The sequence below is a fragment of the Dasypus novemcinctus genome, chromosome 25 (genome assembly GCF_030445035.2).
Source record: "Dasypus novemcinctus isolate mDasNov1 chromosome 25, mDasNov1.1.hap2, whole genome shotgun sequence".
Lineage (NCBI taxonomy): Eukaryota > Metazoa > Chordata > Mammalia > Cingulata > Dasypodidae > Dasypus > Dasypus novemcinctus.
Genome location: NC_080697.1, coordinates 41,827,642 through 41,840,159, shown reverse-complemented (window position 1 = coordinate 41,840,159; position 12,518 = coordinate 41,827,642).

The window sequence follows — 12,518 nt, the reverse complement described above, 5'->3', positions numbered from 1 at the left end:
GGCTGAGTGCCTGCTTCACGTGTACGAGGTCCCGGGTTCGATCCCCAGCGTCTCAAAAAAAATGCAAAAACAATGAGCAGAGAAGTGGATTTGGCTCAACTGATAGAGCATCCACCTACCATATGGGAGGTCCAGGGTTCAAACCCCGGGCCTCCTGACCCGTGTGGTGAGCTGGCCCATGTGCAGCGCTGATGCGCGCAAGGAGTGCCCTGCCACGCAGGGGCATCCCCACGTAGGAGAGCCCCATGCACAAGGAGTGCGCCTCACATGGAGAGCTGCCCATGTGAAAAAAGCGCAGCCTGCCGAGGAGTGGCACTGCATGCACAGAGAGCTGATGCAGCAAGATAACACAACAAAAAGAGACACAGATTCCTGGAGCCGCTGACAAGAATCCAAGCAGACACAGAACACACATTGAATGGACACAGAGAGCAGACAACAAGGGGAGGTGGGGAATGAAGGGGGGAGAAATAAATGGAAAATAAATCTTAAAAAAAAAAAAAAAAAGGGCAGGGCTCATTTGTCTTTGAGTCAGGGGTCAGGGCTCCTCACCACGCTTTTCAGGAGGCACTGCTGAGAGGCAAGCGGGAGAGGACGGGCTGGGGCAGAGGCCAGCGGCTGGGCCCCGAGTCCTCCCCCTGCTCTGGCGACTGATAACTGAACTTTGCTGAACTTCGGGCTCCTCGTCTGAAAGACGGAGAAACAACGCTGTATTCATTTCCCAGCACTGCTCTAAGAAAGTATCACAAACCAGGTGGCTTAAGACAGTTTTTTCTCTCACAGCTCTGGAGGCCGGAATTCTGAAGTCCGAGCCGAGGCGTCTGCAAAGCCCACTGGGTCTGGAGGCTGAGGGGGCATCTGTTTCTTGCCTCTTCCACCTTCTGGTGGCTGCCAGCAGCCTTCAGCTTGTGGCCACATTTCTCTCTGCTCTGTCCTTACATCGCCTTGTCTTCTATCTCGAATCTCTCTCTCTCTTTCATGTGAGACACGTGTGGTGGCATGTAGGGCTGACCTGAATAACCCAAGATAATCCTATCTCAAAATCCTCTTAATCCCAATAGCAGAGACACTTTCTCCGAAGATCACATCTACGGCATCCTGGGACTAGGACTGTATATCTCTGGGAGCCCTCATTAGCCCAGCACAAATACCTACCTCAGAGAGTCCTGAGGATTCAGTAAGATTTAAAAAATAACAACAGAGGGAAGAGAATCTGGCTCAAGCGACTGAGCACCCGTTTACCACATTGGAGGTCCTAAGTTCGGTTCCCGGGGCCTCCTGGTGAAGACAAGTTGGCATGTTGGACAGGTGCAGTGAGCTAATGCAGCAAGATGACATAACAAAGAGACACAGAGGAAAGACAATGGGAAACACAAGCCAGGGAGCGGAGGTGGATGAAGCAATTGGGTGCCTCTCTCCTACATCAGAGGCCCCAGGATGGGTTCCTAGGACCTCCTAAAGAGAAGACAAGCAGACAACGAGCACAAGACAACAAGGGGGGAATAAATAAATAAAAGAAATCTTAAAAAAATAGTAGAGAACAGTTGTAGCATGCTTACCATGTGCTACTCACATGGTTAAAAGGGATTTTTATTTTTATTTCTTTATTTTTTTGGTGGTGTGGTGGCTATCAAGGGTTTTTTTCCCAAAGATACTTAGATTACATAAATGATACATAAAAATAGTAGGGGATCCCCATATGCCCCACTCCCTCCCCACTCACACCTTCCCACATTAACGACATCCTTCATTAGTGTGGTACATTTTTTACAATGTGAACACATATTGGAGCATTGCCACTAAGTGTGGATTATAGTTTACATTATAGTTTAAACTCGCTCCTGCATAATTTTGTAAGTTACAACAAGATACATAATGGCCTGTATCTGTCACCGCAACATCATTCAGAACAATTCCAATGTGCCAAAAATGCCCCCATATTACATCTATTTTTCCCCTTTCCCTCCCCTCAGAAACTCCACTACCTCCACATCAATGATAAAAGTTCTTCCATTGCTAAAATCACAATAAGTCTAGAATAATAGTAAGTCTACTCTAGTCCATCATTCATTCACCAATCCTGAGGGTTCTGGGAAGGTAATGCCCATGCCACCTCTAATTGAGAGAGGCCTTAGACCCCATGGGGCAGATGGATGGGATTCTTTTGCTTACAGTTGTAGACTCTCTCTGTTCCTTGGGATGGTCATTGTCCATCATCATTTCCTTGTTAATTGTCCTGGATGAGTCCAGTGAACTGGAGAGTAGGTGTTGGAACACTGTTGAGATTCAGGGCCCAATTCTGTTGAGATTCAGAACAGCCCAAAGATTTAAGTCTCTTGGACATACACCTACCAACTCTGCTATAGGTTCAAAAAGAAGGGGAGAAGGAACCATGTGTAGGGAAACCACAAAGAAGTCCAATTCTGTCACTCTGGAGAGCATAAATTCCAAGGTAAGGCCAACTGGTAGGGCACCAAACTCCTTAGCTGTTTGCCCTCCCTATACTGTCTGGATGTCTCCAGAGCCCTCAGGAGTGCTGCTATTTGAGGCAATATTTACTGTGGGAGTCAATGAGATCCTGCTGAGACATGCATAAGGGTAATCTCTGGAATGAACTCCTGACTCGCTTTGAAGTCTCTTAGCCATATAAGCTCATTTGTCTTTACCCTTTCCCCCTTTTGGCCAAGGTCTTTTTCTAGTTGCTTTGCTAGTTGGTGTTTGTTAGCAATCCCTCAGTGCCAGGGAGGCTCATCCCCAGGAGTCATGCCCCACACCAGGGCGGTGGGGGGAGCGGGTAGGAAATGTATTTATATGCTGAATTTGGCTTACAGAGAGGTCACATTTTAGCAACAAGGAGGCTCTCAGGAGGTAACTTTTAGGGACCTTATAATACTAGGTTAAGTTTCAATTTCAAAAGAAAAGGTTCATAAGTACAGTCATCAATATCAAGGGCCCATCAATGGTCCATCCTCCTTCACTAGTCACTGCCCCAAATCAGGGGATATGCAGTTATGTGGTTGAAACTATGATGTCCAGGGGACACCTGGGGCAGGCTTTTAGGGAGTGTGTGAGTGTTCATCCTGTCAAAATGCATTGTATTGGTGGGTGGAGACACACACAATGAGCAGGAAAGTATTGGACTCCCTGCTACGTTCTCAAATAGAGGGGCAGGAGTCTCTCAAGAGCATAGGCAGTGCCTAATAGGGGAGCACAGGCCAGTAGGTCAAGCTCTTAATGTTGTTGCAAGTAACTGTGAATCTTGTTCGTCCAGGAGTGAAGCTTGGTGGTTGCTCTGGGTCCTGAGGGGAGGAGGAAGGAGGAATAGAATAGATGGAACATGGGGCATTTGGGGCATTGGAATTGGTCTACGTGATCTTGCAATGCCGGATACAGGCCATGTTAAATTTCGTCAAAATTTATAAAAGTGTATGGTCCAAAATGTAAACCATAATATAAATCATTGACCATGGTTTGTAGCAATGTTTCACTACGTGTACATCAATTGTAACATATGTACCATCCACATGTAAAATGTTAATAGGGAAAGGGGAAAAGGGGGAGGATGTTGGGTATATGGGAATCCCCTATATTCTGTCCATGACTTCTGTAACCAAAAGCTTCTTTTTTTATTTCAAAAAATTTTTTAATTTTTGTATTTTGTCATTTTTAAAACTATCATTATTTCATTTTCCTATTTATTTTACTTAGATATTTTGTTGGCTTCCTTTTTGAACAAGTTTTGAATCACAGAAGGGTTACAACAGTGGCAGGGGAGGATCATTGGTGCTGGGTGTCAGAGATGGGAGACGCATGGGAGGAGGCTCACCTGGGGCATACCTGCAAGGCACATGAATGAATTCAGGTGTTCATGGGGCATTGTCATGGTGGGTGGAGACCCAAACAATAACTGACGGAATATCCAGTCCCCATCCTGGGGAGTTGTGCCACAATCTCTAGGTGTTCTTCAGATGTGACCTTGTGTAATCCTCCCCTCAGCTCTATTCATTTTTATTCATTCCCTTTCACGGATGAGAAAATGGAGGCACAGAGGTTTAAGTATTTAGACCAAGGTCCCCCAGCTATTAAAGGGTCTTCAAACAATGGCTCCAGCACCCGTGCTCTTACCCACTCTCATCTCTACCCAGTCTCTGTGAGGTCTTTGAGTTTTAAATGCCCCTTTCCTCATCTACGCTCCACCCCTAAAGATAACAGGGAAGTCTCTGGAAATAAAGGGAGGTCGTGCTGGGTTGCTAGGACCCCTCTTCTAGGAATTCTGGGGGGGGAGGTGTGCACTGAAAGGTCCCCCCCAGCCGAGAGAGTGACTAGAATCTGTGGGCCCGGGTCAGAAGGCAGCGGCTCTGCAGGAGAGCATGCGTCTCTCCCGGCTCTGCAGTCACGTCCTCGTGTCCTTGGGTGAGGCACTCCCCCTCCGTGTCCTGCAGGGGCAATCAATAATCTTGGGGCGACACAAGCATCCTGCCTCACCAGAGAGCTATAAGGATTAATTAATGATGGGGCAGGCCCGAAAAATATATAGATGTTAAAGCAAATCATATTGATTTCATTGATTTGTTCTTTGCCAGGCTGTTATATCACTCAAGATGAAATTCTACTTGGATTTTAGAATGGCTGATTTCTTTTTTTTTAAGGTTTGTGCAAAATAAAATCAAGCATTTTAAACACAGAAAATAAAACATAATGGCAGACAAGGCAAAGGAGAGGGGTCCTGGTGGATAAAAGGGAAGGCCCACTCCTTTCCAGGACAGTAAGAACAAATGCCTCAGGAGGCGAGGCGGGCGTGCAGGGGAAACGGCCGCCCCGTGGAGGCGGCTGAGCGGCAGGGACCAGCTGCTGACGGGACCGCGGCCTCCGAATCCACTGGATTCCCGGACCTGGCGGGGCCCTCTGCCAGCTCCCAGCCACCCCGCGCCCCGCGTGAATAACTAAACCTGGGGTTTCGTCTTCCGGCCTAGATTGTTTGCAAGTGCCTCGGCACCCCGCGGCATTTAAGGGAATGTTTTGAAAAATATTCACTCCCGGGAAGTGGATGTAGCTTAAACAATTGGGCTCCCATCTACCACATGGGAGGTCCAGGGTTCGATTCCCAGGGCCTCCTGGTGAAGGCAAGCTGGCCCGTGTGGAGAGCGGGCCCATGTGGAGTGCTGGCCTGTGCAGAGTGCTGCCTGGCGCAGGAGTGCTGGCCCACGCGGAGAGCTGGTGCAGCAAGAGGACGCAACAAAAAGAGACACAGAGGAGAGAGATGAGATGCAGAGCAGGGAGCTGAGGTAGTGCAAGAGAATGGTCGCCTCTCTTCCACTCCAGAAGGTCCCAGGATCAGTTTCCAGAGTCACCTAATGAGACTACAACAAACACAGAACATACACGAATGGTCACAGAGAGCAGACGGGTAGGGGGGGGAATAAACAAATAAATCTTTAAAAAATTCACTTCCTAAGGCTGAGAGTAGAAAACACAGCAATTCAGAAAAGGGAGGCCCACCAGAAAACGGGGCACACCTACTCCTAGAAGCTGCTCAGAGCATTCTCCCCCATTAGCTGGGGCCTGTCCTCCCCCACCACCCAGTGCCCTGGCGTGCAGCCCCTTGCCTTCAGACAAGCTTTTCTTCCGGCCTGAGGCGCAGCTCGCAACTGTGATCAAGGATGGAGGCTAAAACGCTCAGGTAAAGACCCCTGAATCTGCACCCTCCCCCAACTGCCCAGTCATTTCCTCGTGTAAAGACTCGGGCCTGCAGTGACTGCCCCGACGACGCCCCCTCTCTCCTCCCACATCCCCCACCCCCCCCCCCCCCACCCCCTCATCGCCCTCCCAGGCCCCTCTCCTCAGAGCTAAGGGTTCCTTCTCACTGCTCACTTAGCACGTGCCACCCTGCACTGGAATTGCTGCTTCATTCTGTCTGTTTTCCTCTCTAGCCTGGGCTTCCTGCGGCTCAGAGCTGCCATCTTCTTATTCAGCTTATTCACAGAGCAGGTAACTCCGAGCTCTCCATGGATGTTCACCGACGAAATTTAATGGAAGGCCTGGTAAGTGGCGGCGGCTTTCAGACGACACCGCAGACTGGTCAGGGACGGGAGAGAAGCATTTGGGAGTCCCTCACCCGTACCTCACAGATCCATTTCGTCCGTGCATGGGACTGGCTGTTTGTGGAGGCAGGTGAGGGGTGAGAGGATTCTTTCTGGGCTGACCAGGATGTACAGCCAGTGACTGGAAAGTTCTCCAGCTTCCGTGGCCAGGCCCTGGGCTGCAAACAAGCTCCCCACCCACACATAATCACGCTAATGTTTTTTCAAAATGGAGATTTTCTTTCTCAAGTTTTAGTCAGCAGGATTAAGGGCTGCTTGATAAGCACAGGCGGATATGTTGTCTGTCAAACACGAGGAAACAGCACAGCTCCCTTTTCTAATTAAGAGCATAAATCATTTCCTCCTCCAGCAGCCAGTTGGAAGCCTTCCTTTCCCAGCTTCTCAAGCCCTCTTGTTCATCAGCTTCATAATTTTATCCTCACCCAATAAGTATTCTATCAGGAGGTGTGAGGGCAAGCCAGAAAGGGCTTTGTGTTTACAACCAACAGAAAGAACTTCAATTGCAGTTTTCCCAAGGAAAGTTCTCCAGTTTCTCCTTTCTTTGGCTTGCCCCAATCTCAAACTGTCCCCGCGTGGCAGAGACACAGTCCCTCTGAAGAGAATGAGGAATGAATCCCTAGGAGCAGTTCTTCCTCTGAAAGTGGCAGTGGCTGCCATTTTGTGTGCTGCCCTGACTCAGAAGCTGCCACTGAGTTCCACTCTCTAGGTTGCCACTTCCACCCTTGCCAGTTCTAGAGGTGGCTAATGAGAGCACAGCATTATGTATAATCTCATTTAACTCATAATTTGTAAAGTGGATATTACCCCTAAGGTCCCACCATGCGGCAACAACTTCAATTCTGGTTTTCCTGGGGCCCCAGGGCCTTTCCTGGAGCCCCAGGGCCTTGCACTGGCCCTATTGGGTGTCTCCCTCCTCAAACTCCCCTTTCACCCTGGGACTCCTGCTCCACAAGGGCAGCCTTTGTGTTTCTTTTTGTAATTTCCAGATAATGCTCGCACCTGCTCAAATGGGCAATGGCCCTCAATTGTGTTAGCCAGAACACAGAGGTACGCAAAGGGCCTCAGAAGCGATAGCCCAAAGAAATGTACCACTCTGGCTCATGATTATTATTTATTTTGCTGTAAGTCCTACTTTCCTGCTGCTTTTTTATTTTGAACTGCATTTAATTTCTTCTTGCAAGCCAAAGTCAATTTACTAGGCTGGTAGAGTCTTCTGTGCATGGCACACATGGCGTTGTTGCCCCCACTTTGTTGGTGAGAGGAGGGGGTTAGTGAGAACACAAATTAGAAATCTGACTCCTCATTTGTCCGTTATCCCAAACATTCCCAACCAATGTGCTCACTTATAAAGGCGAGGAAAATACCAACCTACCGTAAAGAAAGGAAAAAAACAGTTCCACTTTAAAGTCTTCATATTGTCACAATATTGAGAGCTATAACTAGCACCTGATTTCCAATGGAACTGAATAATACCAGTTTTTCTATTGTGTGGCATTTCAGTGATCCAATTTAACTAAGGCATAACTAAACTCAGAGAGAACTCAACTATGTTCTACCAAGATTAAGAATTCTTATTTATCCTGAATTACATAAAATTGCACAGACACAGCCAATGGACACAGAGAGCAGACAATGGGGCAGGGGATGGTGGTGGGAAGGATAAATAAATAAACACTCTCCTACTCAGTAAACAACAAGATGAGAAACCCTAGGGGGAATTTTTTTTTAAAAGATGTACTCTTCTAAACCAGATTATTTCATTCCCTCTCCAAATTCTGTCTGAAAACCATTATCTCCAGGTTTGTGAGGAGAAATTTTAAAACACCTGTGGCAACCACACGAGTAATTATAAATGCCAATACTACTGTACCATATTTTTTTATGTAAATCCACTTCGTATTTCTTATAACTGTTGTATTAGTCAGCCAAAGGGGTGCTGTTATAAAAAAGCAGAAATTGGATGGTTTTTATAAAGGGTATTTATTTGGGATAGGAGCTTACAGATACCAGGCCATAAAGCATAAGTTACTTCCCTCACCAAAGTCTATCTTCATGGGAAGCGGATGTGGATCAACCAACTGGGCTCCCGTCTACCATATAGGAGACCCTGGCTTCGTGTCCCGGGGCCTCCTTGTGAAGGCAAGCTGGCCCGCGCCTGCGGAAAACTGATGGCCTGCGCTGCGGAGAGCTGGTGCAGCAAGATGACCCAACAAAGAGAGAAAAGCAGACAAAGAAGAACGCACAGCGAATGTACACAGACAGCAAACAGCAAGCAAGTGGCAGGGGTGGGGGGTGTGGAGTAAATAAATAAAATAAATCTTTTTAAAAAATGTCTATTTTCACATGTTGGAGCAAGATGGCTGCTGACATGTGCGAGGGTTCAGGCTTCCTGGGTTCCTCTGGGCTCAGATACTCTGTTTTCTCCACAAGGTCAGCTGTAGACTATCAGGCGAATGCCTCTGTCTCTCTGTCTCTCTCTCTCCCCGGGGCTAGAGCTTCAGCATCAAACTCCAACATCAAAACTCCCAACATTTCAGCAACAATCCCCCAAGTGCAACAGCAAAGACCAAAAAAGAAGGAAGGTCCAACAATGAGCCCTTGATACTAAAGACTATGCATGTGAGCCTGTGCCCCTGAAATAAGAACAAGGCCTAAAGCTGCAGAGTGCCTAAGAGTTACCTCCTGAGAGCCTCTGTGTTGCTCAAATGTGGCCAGTCTTGAAGCCAAACTCAGTATGTAAATATATTGCCTTCCTCCCAGCGTGGGACATGACTCCCAGGGATGAGCCTCCCTGGTGCCGAGGGATTACTACCAAGTACCAGCTGATGATGTAACTAGAAAATGACCTTGAATAAAAGGGTCAACTCAAACCAGCAGAATATCTTAGTCTATATATAATACCAGAAGTTAAAAATGCTTTTTGACCTGAATAAAAGGGGGAAATGGAAAGGACAAATGAGTTTATATGGCTATGAGTCTCCAAAAAGAACCAGGAGGTTATCAGAGGGGTTGCCCTTATGCATAGCTCAGCAGAGTCCCAGAGACAGATAAAGTAGATACAACTCCAGGTACTGGTTCTTCTGAGGGCTGCAGAGACCCACAGGTTCTATGGTCATGGCAGATGGAGTTTAGTGCCATATCAGTTGGCCCTACTTTGGAGTTTGTGTTTCTGTGTAATGGAACTGGACTTAGATGTGATCTTTGTCCACAAGTCTCTCCTGTTACTTTTACCGGAACTGTAGTTGTTGCTGGGGTTTAATGTATACCCAGGGGACCTGAACCTCTGGACTGACCATGTGATAGCGAGGCCCTGAGCCTCAATAGACTTGCAACTCCTACACTGTGGCTTATTGGACTTACCCCACTCAGCTAACATGGAGGTAAAGAAGGTCAACCACCACACCAGGGAGCCAAGAGTGCCTACAACTGAAAGCAGGAGAACTGCATCCAGCATCCATGTGGAATCTAAGCCCCCTCTTGATATAGATGTGGAGTGGACACAACCATTCTAAGGTCCACAGGATGGAGGAATAGGTATGGATTAGAGTGGACTTACTGATATCCTATTCATGAACTATTGTGATTAGAAATCGAAGAAAATGTGGCATTGGTGTGGAGAAAGTGGCCATGGTGGCTGCTGGGGGTAGGGAGTGGGAGGAAGAGGTGTGATGTGGTGGCGTTTTCGGGACATGGAGTTGTCCTGGGTGGTGCTGCAAGGACAGTTACTGGACATTGTATGTCCTCCCGTGGCCCACTGGGTGGACTGTGGGAGAGTGTGGGCTATGACGTGGACCATTGACCATGAGGTGCAGCAGTGCTTAGAGATGTATTCACCAAATGCAAGGAATGTCTCATGATGATTGAGGAGGTTGTTGTTATGGGGGGAGGAATGGAGTGAGGGGGGTGGGGGGGTATATGGGGACCTCATATTTTTTTAATGTAACATTAAAAAAATAAAGAAGAAAAAAAACCTCCAACATTAAAAGCCCTCAACTCTGTCTTTTGCCATGCTAAGGGGTGGGGACTCAATGCCATACTGGCTCAGGAGGTTTACATGATTAATTAATAAAGCAAATCTCTGAATCCAATATAATCTAATATGCCCAAAGGAAAAGATCAGTTTACAAACATAATCCAATATTTCTTTTTGGAATTCATCAATAATATCAAACTGCTACACGTGTTAAAATGTCTAAAAAATAATGGTAAATTAATGGTTTTGGAAATACAATATACCAAGACATAATTTATAACAACTACAAATAAAAAGAAAGGGGGAGAAGCAGATGTGACTCAAGCGATTGGGCTTCTGCCTACAATATGAGAGGTCCTGGGTTCAGTTCCCAGTGCCTTCTGGAGAAGGCAAGTTGGTGTGACGGGCAGGCATGGTAAGCTAATGCAACAAGATGATGCAACAAAGAGAGACAAAAAGGAAAGACAATGAGAGACACAACAAACCAAGGGAGCTGAGGTGGCTCAAGCGACTGAGCGCCTCTCTCCCAAATGGATGGTCCCAGGTTCAGTTCCTGGTGCCTCCTAAAGAGAAGACAAGCAGACACAGAAAGCACACAGCAAACAGACACGGAGAGCAGACAGAAACTGCAAACAATGAGGGTGAGGGGGATAGAGAAATAAAATAAGTCTTAAAAAGAAAAAGTCCTTAATAAAAAGGTAGGGAGGTGGAGGGGTAAAGGAACAGTGTATATTCTATTGAATATAAGTTGGTATCAAATCAAATATGATCGTTAGAGAATTAGGATATTAAAATTTAACCCCACAGTAACCAAAAAGAAAATGAAAAATGTATTCAGAAAGAAATGAGAAGGGACTCATAATAGTACAATACCAAAAAGTAAATAAATAAATAAAATACATATAGGGAAATTGGCTTAATAGAAGAATTAAGGGTCAAAAAGGTATAAACTTACAAAGACAAAATAGTAAAATAGCAGAAGAAAGTACTGCACTTATTACTAGTTATTGGTTAAGTCGAATAAACTCTACAGTTATAAGGCAAAGATTGGTAGAATGGATTGGAAAAAAGACATGTCCCAACTATATGCTGTTTACAAGAGAGTCACCTTAATTCATAGACATAAATAGGCTGAAGGTGAAAAATGGAAAAATACCATGCAAGTAGCAACCCAAAAAGAGTGGGGGTAGCTATACTATTATCAGATAAAACAGACTTTAAGTCAAAAACTGTTACTAGGAACAAAGAAGATCATTATATACTGATAAAGGGGCTAATTTACAAGAAGACATAACAATTATAATATATATGCACTTAACACAGCAGAGCTCCCAAATATATTAAGCAAATACTGACAGATTTGATGGGAAAATCGGTAGCTCTATATCAATAATAGGGGATTTCAAAATGGATAGAACACTAGACAGAAATCAAAGACCGAAATAAATGAAAGGACATTTTGTGTTCATGGATTACAAGATTAAATATTGTCAAATGTCAATTCTACCCAAATTCAACATAATCAGTCAAAATTCTAAGAGCCTTCTTTCAGAAATGGAAAAACTAATCATAAAATTTATATGGTTCGATAAGGGGCCCCAAATGGTGAAAGCAACCTGAAAAAAAAGAACCAAGTTGGAGGACCCACACTTCTTGATCTTAAAACATATTACAAAGCCGTAATAATCAAAACTACATGGTAGTGGCTTAAGGACTGACATATAGATCAATGGAATTGAATTAAGAATTCAGAAATCCACCCACACATCTATGGCCAATTGTTGATAAGGGTGCCAGGTCCACTCAGTGGGGAAAGAATGATGTCTTCAACAAGTGGTGCTGGGTAAATGGGATGTCCATGTGCAAAAAAATGAAGATGAATCCCTACCTCACACCATATACAAAAATCAACTCAAAATGGATAAAAAACCTAAAGATAAGAACAAAACTATAAACCTCCTAGAAGAAAATAAAAGGAAGCATCTTCAGGACCTTCTTTGTATTAGGCAATACTTTATAAGATTTTACACCCAGAACACAGCCAACAAAAGAAAAAATATATTAATGGGACCTCATCAAAATTTATATGATGGAGAGGAACAGATGTGGCTCAATCAACTGGGCTCCCATCTATCATCTAGGGGGTTCAGGGTTTGATTCCCAGGGGGGCAGGCTGACCTGCATGGTAGGCTGGCCCGCATGGAAAGCAGGCCCATGCAGAGGGCTGGCCTATGGGAAAAGCTGGCACAGCAAGATGACACAACAAAAAGAGACAGAGAGAGACAATAAGAGATGCAGTAGACCAGGGAGCTGAGGTGGCATAAGAGATTGAGTACCTCTCTTCCACTCCAGAAGGTTCCAGGATCAGTTCCCAGTGCCACCTAAAGAAAAGACAAGCAGACACAGAAGAACACACAGAAAGCAGACAGCAAGTGCAAAACAGT